Genomic DNA, 12119 nt, shown 5'->3' with positions numbered 1-12119 from the left:
AGACTGGATAATTTATAAAGGAAGGAGGTTTAATTGACTCACAGTTCTAAATGACTGGGGAAGCCTCAGAAAACTTACAGCCATGGTGGAAGGTGAAGGAGAAGCAAAGGCACATCTTGCATGGCGGCAGGCAAGAGAGAGAATGAGTGCAAGAAAAATGACTATTTATAAAACCATCAGATCTTGTGAGCATTCATTCACTATCATAAGAACAGCATGGAGGAAATCACTTCCATAATCCAATCACTTTCCTGCCCTGACACGTGGTGATTATAATTTGAGATGAGGTTTGGGTGGGGACACAGAGCCAAACCATATCACTTATCCTATATTGAATAATATTAATGCCATAACAAACTAAACTGAGGGCAGACATATGTCTCATTTGTGCCCACGGGGTTTTAATTTATGGAGATTACTGAGTGGTGACATGGAGAAGCTCATGCCATGGAAAGAACATTTTTCTCACTTGCACTCCTCAGAGAAGGGCCATGTCATGCTACACAAGTGCACATGGGGAGCATGAGTATTGGTCGCAGAAAGTGGAGAGGGGAGAATCTAAGCCAAAGTCTTTCTTTATGGGGTTTCCAAAGGAAAGGAAAGGCAGGGCAGAGTAAGCAGTTTTGGACTGGCTAGTTTAAATAATACTATAGGGCTTCGAACTATAGGGGTAGTCTTTAGATACCTGGTACCTGGCTGTCTTTGTCATTTTAAAGTTGCTATAACAATACCGGAGGCTGGGTAATTTATAATTTATAAAGAAAAGAGATCTATTTGGCTCATGATTCTGGTGGCTGGAAATTTCAAGGTTGGGCAGCTGCATCTCATGAGAGCCTCATGCTTCTTCAACTCATGGTGGAAAGTGGAAGGAGGGAGGGTATGTGCAGAGATTGCATGGCAGGAGAAGAAGCTAGACCCTTTTTAGCAACCTGTTCTCATGAGAACTAGCTGATTAGCAAAAGTGAGAACTCCCTCACCTTCTCGGAAGGGCATTGATCTGTTCATGAGGGATCCACCCCACTGACCCAAACACCTCCCACCAGGCCCGACCTCTCAACACTGCCACACTGGGAACCAAATTTCAACATGAGTTTTGGCAGGGACAAACCACACCCAAATCATAGCATTGGTCCTGGGATGATTTAGGGCAGAAGAAATACTGGCTTTGTATGTGAGAGATAAAGGGGGTGGTTGGCTTGCGTATGAGAGACATGCACTCAAGTCACTAGTTAACTACCTTTAGGAATTAGCTACCCTGGAAGGGAAAGTCTCTTCTTGGATATGTAAGACCGTCAAATGCCAAAACATCAAGAATATAGAAAATTTTAAAAATGTAGCAAATATAATTGGCCGTGTGCTGATTGGATGCCAAACAGACAAATACAGAGTCTGGGAAAATGCAGAATAACACATCATTCTCTAATCATGTTTATCATATGCAAATACCATAAGAAATGGTAAAAGCAGTGTTACTTGGCATAAAGCAATTAAATGTGAACATTTTATGATATAACCTGCAATCTACATCTACCATTTAATAAAGCATTTTTCTAAAATAAATTTGGTAGCTCATATTTGATTACTTAATACCACAATCCAGTTCTGTCCTGCCTGGGTCTTATCTCATCTCTTTGAATTATTTTCCAAGTGGAAAACTAAAATTGTTGCATAGAATGGAGAATTGAGACCACTGGCTTACCACCCACTGGAAAAAATTAGTGCCTAAATCCTATAAAACAAGTCTTGGCTAACCAAGACAGAATGTGATAATCCAGGTCATTTATGAAATATGTTAAACTATTTGTGTGAGCAGGCTTAAAGCTTTATCTTGGTACCATAGGAAGTATATTGTTCTCCATTTTGGGGCTATGGAATCCATGGTACAAATTATTTCAAATAATCTGTTGTTTTTTTTTTTTGAGTCGGAATCTCGCTCTGTCACCCAGGCTGGAGTGCAGTGGTGTGATCTTGGCTCACTGCAAGCTCTGCCTCCGAGATTCACGCCATCCTCCTGCCTCAGCCTCCTGAGTAGCTGGGCCTACAGGCGCCCACCAACACGCCCAACTAATTTTTTGTATTTTTAGTAGATGCAGGGTTTCACCATGTTAGCCAGGATGGTCTTGATCTCCTGATCTCATGATCCGCCTGCCTCAGCCTCCCAAAGTGTTGGGATTACAGGCGTGAGCCACCGCACCTGGCCTTAAGTCATCTTTTAAGGTTAAAGTTAGTTGCAAAGCAGGGTATATTTCTACTCATGTGAACTCTCCATTAAGAATTTGCAATGAAATGTCCTTTATGTTTTCTCTTGACCAAGTTTCCTGGGGGAGGTGGGAATGACTAAGATATATGTCTATGAAGGAATGAATATTGATGATATATTATATAAGGCTCAATGAAAGTTGTGAATTCACCAGATGCTTGGAAAGTCAGCAGCTTCTCTATTATGCATTTCCTTGGCTTAAGCTTGGAGGTTTTCCAAAAAAACAATTGCAGAAGCAAGAAGGAGGACCTGGTATGAGGAAGTGTGTGTGTGTGTGTGTGTGTGTGTCTGTGTGTGTGCATGTGCTTGCATGTACATGTGTGTCTGTGTGTGTGTAAACTCGAACTTGTTTAAATGAGAAATGTGTGAGCAACTTTCAGATCTTCCTTAAACTGAATGATGAGCTTGAATTTTACAGGAAATCAAATTAGAAGCTGAAAAAAACCTGAATTCTTACTTCTAAGCAAGCTGCCCTCTAGGCAGTCATTTACACGGGAACCAGGTCCTTACTGCTAAGTTTGCTTAGCAACACATTTTCTTGATGACGGTTCTCAAAGCAGAGGGAAGTGAATGGAGGTTTGATTAACCACAGGCCATAATGGCTATATCAGTTTCTTTTGTAAGTGAAAGATTGTCTTTGCATATTCATAAGGGGGGTGTCTAAGCAGCACCGCTGGAGCTGTCAAGGCCTCTAAGCTGTGTTGGATTAGTAAGTGTATGGGAGGCCTCCCAATGGGTGGCCCTGGGGACATTTTTTCACAATCAAGGAATTCAGATTGTACAGAATTTACTCACTGTAAAAGTTGTTAGGCGTAGAAGGAGGTTATAGAATTTATTTTTCCCATAGATCTTTAAGGACAGGACAGAAACTCACTGAATAGATTGCATTCAATACAATCCTAAAGCCTTTGAAATTAAGTATTACTAGGATGGAAGAGCTAAAGGAAACGTAGAAACTGAGAAGCATGAAAGTCAATCCAATTATCTCAGCAGCTGAGGGTGGGGGTTAGTATATAAATTGAACATTGTGTGGGATTAAGGATACATTTTGTATTTTAGGATAATACAGATTTCCCTAATAATATACTACCATAATGAACTTGGCCATTACAGACCTACCCTGTTAAATATATTAATACCAGACTCATCTGAATTAGGAAAATAAATATGAGGTTTATGTCACAGATTGAGTATCCCTTATCCGAAATGGTTGGGACCAGAAGTGTTTCAAATTTGAAATCTTTTTCAGATTTTTGGAATATATACATATGTAATGAGATATTTTGGGATGGTACCCAAATCTAAACATGAAAATTCATTTATTTCACATATACCTTATACACATAGCCTAAAGGTAATTTTATACAATATTTTAAATAATTGTGTCCATGAAAAAAAGTTTTGACTGTGATTCATTACTTGAAGTCAGGTGTGGAATTCTCCACTTGTGGCATCTTGTTGGCACTCAAAAAATTTCAGAATTTGGAATATTTCAGATTTTGGATTCTCAACCTGTATTTATACCAAAGTCAACCAATTGTTAAATAAATTTATACTAAGTCAACCAATTGTTGAGATAAAGTTTTATTTCATTTTTATCATTTTTTTCTTTTAGAATTATTTTTAAATGCATTATCTCATTTTACTCTCCAGACAGGTTTAACTGAATGATAAGGATCCAGGATAGATTATTTATATCCTGTTTTAGAATTATTGGCAAGGCTAAGATTAGAATCCGATGCTCTTCCCACTAACTTCACACTGCTTCCTTCCAAACACTTCTAATTTTGGCATTGTCTAATTCTCCAGCTTTGTGAAAGCATTATTATGTCAAAAACTATTGCATTCTAGAGACTTGGCTCCAGAGATGCCATCACAGCTACCTGTCTAAGAGTAAATCAGAAATGGATTTCAATGCTACAAGTTCTACTCTAGCCCACATTTCACAAAATCTAAGAGCAAGGAACATGTTCACAAACATTTGCGAGAGATAAAATGTGAAGGAAAGATTTAGACTCTTACAGCAGCTTTGAAACAATTCCTACTCAGGGTGGAGACTTAACTTAGTGAATACACATGCTCAGTATTAAAGGTTTTTCAGAGTTGGTTTTGCCTGTGAGCTCCTAAAGACCATTTTTTGATCCTGAAATTCAGCTTACAGGAACCTTTAAACAAATGTATGCTGCATTATTCTCATTATTCAATTATGACAGTCTTTCCCCCAGCATTTTAATTAGCACTCATTTACTGAGAATTAAACTGTCATTTTAGTTGAACTCAAAGGAGTACCCCCAGGGACATGCATTCCACAAGATAATGAAAGCACCATATAATTCTGATGCTTCGACAATTTAGACTGAAGCCACGACAGGGCTTCTGTCAGCCATTTCAGATGGAACTTAATCATTGCTGTTTAGGCAGGGGAACACCATCATTCTATATCTGAAATTTTGATACCTGATCATGCTGGATCAGGAAAACCTGCTCTTTGATTCCTACTGATGCTATTAAACAGAAAAGTCAAAAGAAAAGCTTGGCATGCGAGTGTCAGACACTTGGCTTCCAGCCCTGGTTTTCCACATGACCGTGTTGTTTTCTAGGTGGTATGGGTCCCGTTCTGCCACAGGTGCAATGAGTACTGTAATACGTGGTCATCACAGTGGGCTGTGATTGTGGCTTCCACTGCTTTCTAGGCCTGCCCTTACTTCTTTGGGTCCATTGCTTTCTCTTGTCATCTATAATATAAAATATTTCATGTTTGATTATAACAGAAAACTCTACCAAGACTATGAGATAGAGAAGGACTGTGGAATTTCTCATTGTTCTTTTTGAAGAAAATGCCAATTCCTTCCATTTCTGTGGGTTCAAGATAGAACCAATGGTTTTCAGCCCACTTGAGATGTGCGAAACCTTGGTTCATCTTTGCAGACTTTCATGGTTTCTGTTCTGTCAGCCAAGGGATTGGCCTGTTTTGAAAAGCTGGATGTCCATAGTTGATTAAAACAAGCATAAAATCACAGGACTTCATGATTGTAGACGAGTCACGACCTGAGCGATCCAACAGTGTCTACTCTCCCACTGTTCCTATTTTATTTTATTTTGAGACAGAGTCTCACTCTGTCCCCCAGGCTGGAGTGCAGTGGCACGATCTCAGGTCACTGCAAGCTCCGCCTACCAGGTTCAAGCTATCCTCCTGCCTCAGCCTCCCAAGTAGCTGGGATTACAGGCATGTGCCACCACACCTAGCTAATTTTTGTATTTTTAGTAGAGATGGGGTTTCACCATGTTGGCCAGGCTGGTCTCAAACTCCTGACCTCAAGTGATCCGTCTGCCTCGGTCTCCCAAAATGCTGGGATTACAGGCATGAGCCACCATGCCCAGCCACTTTCCCCATTTTTAATTGAGAAGACTGAGAGTCAGAGGAATTAGATGACTTTCCCAAGGACCAAATAACTAAATTTGTGGGAAATGCAAACTAGAATCCAAGTACCCTGTTTCTCTCTCTATGTATATATATTTGATATATCTATGAAACAGTATATTATTAGTAGGAAGAGAAGGCACCCTGGATGTGAGTGCCTTCATATCCAAATGTCTGGATATGAATTCCAGTTTCACCACTTCCTACTGAGCAACTTCAAGAAAATGTCTTAAATTTTATGATTGTACTGCTTTCAAACAGTGTCTTAACACAAAGCAAGAGCTCAAAAATATTGTTTGTGTTATTACTGTACACCAGTTTCCCGTGTGGTCCTCACAGCCACAGCAGAGTAGCAAGTAGGCATTTGTGTCTGTCTCCTAACCCGTATATTCTGCCATGTCGAGTACCAACTCTTTGTGCTTTGTATCTAAACCTCACAAAAACTGTACAAGGTAAGCGATATCAATCCATTTGTAAAATGAAGAAAAGGATATAGAGAAATAATTTGTCCGAGGTTTCACAGCCAGCAAATCAGGATTAGAAACCAATTCCTTTTGATTGTGAAGTCTGGACAGCTTCCATATATGCCATGTTAATATCCTTTGTAGTTCCACTTCTAGGCCTTTTAGATGTTGGCTATTCTCATGGAGTTTTATTATTTTTGATGTGAGGAGGGTGGTGTGCATCCTCTCAAAATGTGTTTTGAAAGTACATTCTACTATTGTCTGCTGAGATGGTTTAACCTCTAAACCTTCTCACCTTTTGCAATAAAGATTAATCTTTTTTTTTTTTTTTTGCCTCAGATTTCCTGAAAGGCAGTTAGGTGAAGAAGAAAGTTTAGAAGTCCTGTGAGGAGGAAGGGTGGATTTCTAACATAAGCGAGAAGATCTGTTAATTTTTTTTTTTTTCTTGAGGCTGTATTTGGCTTTAGCAGGAGAAAAGAAAATCTTCTTTGAAAAATAGGCAAGAACAACTTGATAGAGGAAAAAGTAAGAAAATTTATTTTTTTTCCTCTCGCAAAGTTCTCCAGTAGCATTTGCTCTGCTCTGATTGATGGCCTGCCTTATTGATGTTCCCTGCAGAGAAATATGCTGAAGTCCAGATCTCTTACAAGAGTTTCAGTTAAACCCTCGTTTCCTTTTAGTTCAAGTGAGTTCTCCTACTCTTGTGTGTGATTTTGAATTTTCTTGGCAAAGCTAAAGGGGGAAAAAAAAACCCATCCTGAACAGATGAGCATCTATTCTGTTCCTATCGATTGGAAAGAAGGAGATTCTGCTGCATGCTTTCCTCAGGATTAAAGAGTTCTGATGTGTGCCTTGCAAGTGTGAAGCTGCAGGAAGCAGCAAGAATGGTCTATCAGAAGCCAACCTGAAGCAGGCATTGGAGAGTAATTCTCTTAGTAATGGTCAAAACAACCATCGACCCATCAAACATTTACTTGTTCTAGGTGCTAGAGAACAAAATGAGTGAATGAAGTGGCATCTTTGCCTTTATGTGGTTGCCCCTTAGTAAGAGGAAAAGTAGTAAACACATACAAAAATCAAAGATGAGATAGTAAAGTAATCCTTTTACCACAATATAATCCTTTTATATTGTATAATAAGTTGTAGTTCACTAAATGCTTTCCTTTGCATTATTTCATTTAATCTTCACAGGGCCCCATTGTGGTTTCCTTGGCAGGTACTAGGCTCTGGGGTGGGACTACCTTCTCTTTGGCTGTTTCTCTCTTTTTGGGTCCATTCACCTTGGGTTGGGTGAATCACCCTTTCTTCCTGTCATGAAGGCGAGTCTCCTCCTGTATTTGACCTTGGGGTTATCCTCTTGGCTCTGTCTCCACTGTCTCCCTGGGTGAGCTCATCTAACCCAGTGACGTACATGCCATCACTATGATGATGCCCCAACATTCATGTCTTCACCCTTGCCCTCTCATTTGACTTCCGGATTCACGTACTTAACTATGTAAGTAATGATAGATGATGCCTTTAATTAGATGCCTCATAAGAATCCCAGTATTTAGATGTCCAACATGGAACTCTTGATTTTCTCCTGCTCCTAAACTCTTTCTCCTTGCACCCAACCTTCATCCTTCCTGGTGCTACCCCCAAAGAAAAGGGGCCCCTTAACCCACCTGTGGGCGCAGGTCAGAAACTTGGGAGTTGTCCTTAATTTCTGCCTTTCCTTCATTCCCATTATTCAGTCTATGAGCAAGTCCTGTTGATTCTACATCTAAAATGCACCTTAAACTGTTTTCTTCTCCTGATCTCCTCTTGCTACCATCCCAACCCAAGTCATCTTATCTACTGCCCGTGTTATTGCAGTGGCTGCCTCGCTGATCTCCCTGCTGCAACCTCATCCCAAAAAGCTGTTCATCAGAGAATAGCTAGAGTGATCTTTAAACACAAAACAAAACCAGTTCATGTCTTTTCCCTGCTTAAACCTTTTAATGACTTCCAATTCTACATAGAAAATATTTAAACTCCTCACTCTGCCTTAAACACTACATGGGATCTGGCTTCTGCCCACCTGTTTAGCTCTCCAACCTCATTCCATGTTCCTGTGCCCCTTGTCACTGTTACCCAGCCCTCCCTGGCTTTGTGACAGTTTCTACGACACTCCACGCTCTTTCCCACCCCGGGAGCTTTGCACCTGTTGTTTTCCTTCCCTGTCTGGCTCTGCGCCTGGCTGCTCCTCATTTTTCATGCTTCAGTTTAAATTTAACCTTCTCAGAGAGGCCACTCCTGCCTCTTATTTCTCCTCTATCACCACATCTGCTTGATTTTCTTCTTACAGCTAATTTTTGCCTAAAACGACTTAAACCTGGAAGTGGGGATAGTCCATGAAGTTCAGGCTTGTTTCTCAAATATCTCTGCTCTGGGGTTAGATACTAGGCCATTTACTTGCTTGTTTGCATCCATAGCTTCCATAATAGCATCTCCTAGAATCCAGTCTTACCTCGGTTTGAAACAAGGCTAATTATGTATCCAAACCGCATAGAAGCAAGCTTCCTGTTTGCCAATCAAAATTCTTTTCACCTGTCTGGGCATGGTAGCTCACGCCTGTAATGCCACCACTTTGAGAGGCCACCTGAGGTCAGGAGTTCAAGGCCAGCCTGGCCAACATAGTGAAAGCCCTCTTCTACTAAAAATACAAAAATCAGCTGGGTGTGGTGATGCGCACCTGTAATCCCACCTACTTGGGAGGCTGAGGCAGGAGAATCGCTTGAACCCAGGAGACGGAGGCTACAATGAACAGAGATCGCGCCACTGTACTCCAGCTTGGGTGACAGAGTGAGACCGTCTAAAAAAAGAAAAAAAAATCTTTACACTTTACTTTGGGCCCGGTGACAGTGAGGGTTAGGGGTGGGTGGGTTTCAGGTTAAGTGACAAATAGCATGTCTGCTGACTGCCTATGATGAAGGCTTTTTGCCTAAGTAAATTCCAAAGCTCGCTCTCTGATTTTGAGTTAGCTACTATTTGTGACTGTCTTCTTTCTCTTTAGTACAATGGGAAAAAAAAAAAAACTGCTCACCCTCATGTAGACACAATAGAAGGACTAAAGAAGTATTTGAGCCTGAAAGGCACACTTGGTACTGCTCGGAGCAATTCATTCTGGTTTTATTCCACAATGATTTTAAACCCATCAGAGGCGGCTTCTCAGGACAAATATTTCATATTTCTACTTGCTTTCTTTTCTTGCTCACAACATTGTTATCCTTGTTAGATGCCCACTTTAGAATAACCTTAACTGGAGAGAAAATGAATAAGACAAAGGAAGAAATATATGACACCAAAAGAGGCTGGTTGGGTCGGAGTGCAGGAGAGGTCTGTATGAACAATCTCTGCTCCTGCCTGTTTTAATTATCTCCCAGCTTAGTTCAAGGCTAGCTTCCTGCGGTTGTCATGAGCTGTGACTTCAGCTCATGGTATTTAAGTATATTGAAATTTAACACCATCGACATGGTAATGATGCTCAGTACCCCAGACTAATTAAAGCCAGCCAATGGCAGCCATATGAGCCCTAAGAGAAGAAGACGATGCCTGAGAGGGAAAGGAAGAGTGGCAAGAGCAGAATAAGGGAGAGCAAGAAATCTGAACTCTGCACAAGGTACAGAATGTCCACATTGTGGCCAGGGTCTATTCTCCCATCCTTGTAGCTCTTAGGAGATGCTTCTGCTCTGGTTTTGCCTTTTTATAGTGAGGGTACATGATGTGGCTCATTGGGAAGTGTCTTAAAAAATAAACACTCAAGAAAACCTCATTCCTTAGCCAAGAAAACCAAAGCCTAGAATAGGAGTCCAGTGAAAAACTTAAGATTCACCCAGATCATTTTTCACACAACTGTTTAAAGTGTGATTCTCAGCAATGAGTAATGAGTCAATAACTAAGCTGAAATGTTGATGACCAATCACCAGTGATTTTTCTCATGGGACAGGCTTCTGCTGGCTATGCCAAGAAGGTTGCTGCATCAACTCAACGGATAGAGACAAAGTTAGGGCTTATGTCATCTCTGTTGATTCTCTCTACCTCCCCCAACCCACAAAGGATCACAACAGACGGCACCATCCCACCAAGTTCCTTAAGCTGAGACCCCAAAAGTCATCCCTGGCCCTCTCATTCTTTTTCTCCTCACATCCAATCCATCAAGGGACTGTCCACTTGCTGCCACAGCAACTGAATTCATCCACTGTCCATCTCTACACCACCTTGGACCAAGCTGATGCTCTCTCTCCTAGGCTACTTGGCAGGACTCCTGAGCAGCTTTCTGCTTCCACTCATGCCTCTCTACCACCCATCTTCATAGCAGCAGAACATTGTTTTTAATATAAATCACATCATGGTACTCCCCTCCTTCAACCCTACGATTATCCCCATTGCATTTATAAAAAATCCAAACCCATTGCCCTGGCCTGTAAGTCCTCACATGATTTGGCTCCAGCTGATGTTTTGGACCTCATCTTGTACCTCTCTCCTCTTTGCTCACAACGCTGCAGCCACACGGCCTTCTTTTGCTCCCTGAATATGTTAAAGTCATTCCCTGCTTAGGACTTCTGCACCAGCTGTACTCTCTAGAATGCTCTTCCCCAGACACCTTCTAGGCTGACTGACTTCTCATGTGAGACTCAGCCTCACCTGTCGTCTTCTCCAAGAGACTTCTTGCCTCTGCTCCCTTACACAGACGCTGTCACCCACGGCCATTATCCCATTACTCTGCTTTATTTTCTTTGTGACAATTATCATCTTCTGAAATTGTTTTATTGTTTCTTGTTATTTTTGACTCCACCTTCTTGAATGTAAGGTGCACATGAGCTGAGAGACTGTCTTCTTACCTATTTTTTATCCTCAATGTCAGGAACAATGCCAGGGGCATAGAAGGGGTTCAATAGATAGTTGGTGAATGAATAAATGAATGAAAAGAGGAAGCTTGCCACCATTTGCATCAACACCATAGCAGCTATCACTTTATATGTGCAGGCACATTACCCCAATTAATCGTTGCAATAACTAATGATGAAAACATTACCATTGCCAATTTATAGATGAGAAACCAAGGCCCAGAAAGATAAGGAAATGTCCACAAGGTCCCAGGGACTAAAGGGACTAAGGATAAAAAACCAGTGTGTCAGAGGCCAAAGGCCCAGTTTTCCCAATCTCACACTGTGGTTACATTGTATGGATAATACAGCTTATGGGGGATAATTCATTCATTAATCTTTTGCTAGCTATTTACTCAGTACCAATTATGTGCTAGGCACTGTCTTACATGTTGTGAATATTGCAGTGAACAAGATAGAATTCTTGCTTTCGTTCATGTGGCACTCTAATCATTATTTGGCTAATGCTTATAAAAGTTACTCTCATTATATTAGCCTGCTAGAGTTGCCATAACAGAGTACCACAGATGGATGGCATAAACAACAGAAATTAAGTTTTTCACAGTTCTGGGGGCTGGAAGTCCATGACCAAGGTGCTGGTAGGGTTGGATTCCTACACGACCTCTCTCCTTGGCTTGCAGGTGACCATTGTCTTACTGTGTCCGCACGTGCTTGTCCTTCTATCCACACATCCTTGTTGTCATTTCCCTTCTTATAAGGACGCAGTTTTATCAGATTAGGACCATATCATTATGACTTCATTTAAGCTTCATTGCCTTTTAAAAAGGCCCTGCCTCCAAAGGTAATCACATTGCGGGTAGGACTTCAACGTATAAATTGCTGGAGTTGGGGGGACACCATTCAGTCTGATCATCTGAAAATATAAATCTTTTATTTAAAGGCATAAATAAAAGTTGAATTTCCAAGTGGATTAATATTATCATTGTAAAAGTCCTAGCTAGACTGGATTCATTTATATTAGTATGTGATGCCTATTATTACAAAGTCCAAGACCATATTTTATAAACAGGTATAAAATCAATTATTCCTGAGAAAGATCTGAAGAA

The 12119-nt window shown here is 40.8% G+C and overlaps 2 long non-coding RNA genes across 2 annotated transcripts in view; both read left to right on the top strand.

Moving 5' to 3' along the window:
• LOC126934844 (uncharacterized) overlaps positions 1 to 12119 on the top strand; it is a 471590-nt gene that overhangs the window by 349269 nt on the left and 110202 nt on the right. The gene's annotated exons all lie outside the window — the stretch shown is intronic.
• LOC126934838 (uncharacterized) overlaps positions 1 to 12119 on the top strand; it is a 127550-nt gene that overhangs the window by 109634 nt on the left and 5797 nt on the right. The gene's annotated exons all lie outside the window — the stretch shown is intronic.

The sequence above is a fragment of the Macaca thibetana genome, chromosome 14 (genome assembly GCF_024542745.1).
Source record: "Macaca thibetana thibetana isolate TM-01 chromosome 14, ASM2454274v1, whole genome shotgun sequence".
NCBI lineage: Eukaryota > Metazoa > Chordata > Mammalia > Primates > Cercopithecidae > Macaca > Macaca thibetana.
The sequence above is the reverse complement of the archived record's forward strand: the minus strand, read 5'-3'. Positions and strand labels throughout refer to the sequence as shown.